Source organism: Camelina sativa, chromosome 1 (assembly GCF_030686135.1).
Source record: "Camelina sativa cultivar CO46 ecotype springtype chromosome 1, ASM3068613v1".
In the NCBI taxonomy this organism is placed as follows: Eukaryota; Viridiplantae; Streptophyta; class Magnoliopsida; order Brassicales; family Brassicaceae; genus Camelina; species Camelina sativa.
In genome coordinates, this window is record NC_141880.1 from 26,912,205 (window position 1) to 26,913,292 (window position 1,088).

The window sequence follows — 1,088 nt, forward strand, 5'->3', positions numbered from 1 at the left end:
TGGTCATTCTTTGATGCAGAAGCTTGGTTGATCTCCATAGTCACCATCCTGGATGTCAGTGTGTCATACTTGTCATGAAGTTCATTGTAAATATCATCTATCCTCTTGTTCAGCTCAGCAATCCTGTTTGTTGTCTCAATCTTGCCTTGTGTTTGCCCAATCAACAACTGTTGCATCATTGCTCTTAAGTCTTGTTCCTGGCCTTGGTTAGTCTGAAACCCTGGTGGGGGACACAATTGGGGCTGGAACACTTGGTGTTGTTGCTTGGGGATGTAGTTTTGTTGCTGTTGAGGTTGAGGAGGTGGATAGACCTGGTCTTGAGGGTTGGCCACATTGGTGCTCCTATAAGAGAGATTGTTGTTCTTGAAACCTCCTTGGTTGTAGCCTTTGAATCCTCCCTGGTTCTCCATGTAGCATAACTCAGCAAATTCAGGCTCCCCCTCTTGAACTGGAGCTTCCTCTTCACCAATGAAGTGAATGGACTTGGATTGGCTGAGGAGGATCTTTTCAAGCTTCTCATTGACCATCTTCAAATCCTTCTTATACTTGTCCTCTTGATCAGTTGAGGAGCTCCTTATGGTCCTATCATAGTCCTCATTATAATTGCCATCAGATTGAGCAAGATTCTCAACTAGTTCCCATCCTTCTTCCACATTCTTGTTGAGGAAATTGCCATTAGAGGTTGTGTCAAGAAGCATTCTTATCTTAGGAAGCACTCCTCTATACAAGGTGCTTAGAAGTGACTCATTGCTGAAGCCATGGTGAGGACACTGAGTTTGGAATCCTTTAAACCTCTCCCAAGCTTCACAAAAGCTCTCATTATTCCTTTGAGCAAACCCAGAAATATCATTCCTCAGCCTAGCAGTCCTTGCATTGGAGAAGAACTTGGCCAAAAAAGCTTTCTTGCATGCATCCCATGTGGTGATAGCTCCAGTAGGAAGAGTCTTCTCCCAAAGGTGAGCTTTGTCTCCAAGAGAAAATGGGAAGAGTCTTAATTTGAATCCATCTTCACTCACTCCATTGATCTTAGTGAGTCCACATATTCTGTCAAACTCATCAAGGTGATCTAGTGGATCCTCCATTGGCAA

At 43.8% G+C, this 1,088-nt stretch overlaps 1 non-coding gene across 1 annotated transcript; it reads left to right on the forward strand.

Moving 5' to 3' along the window:
- The first annotated feature begins 753 nt into the window (after positions 1-753).
- On the forward strand, positions 754-860 carry LOC147950463 (small nucleolar RNA R71). Its single transcript, XR_015565127.1, has one exon. It is a non-coding gene; the product is annotated as a small nucleolar RNA R71 (small nucleolar RNA).
- The last annotated feature ends 228 nt before the right edge of the window (positions 861-1,088 follow it).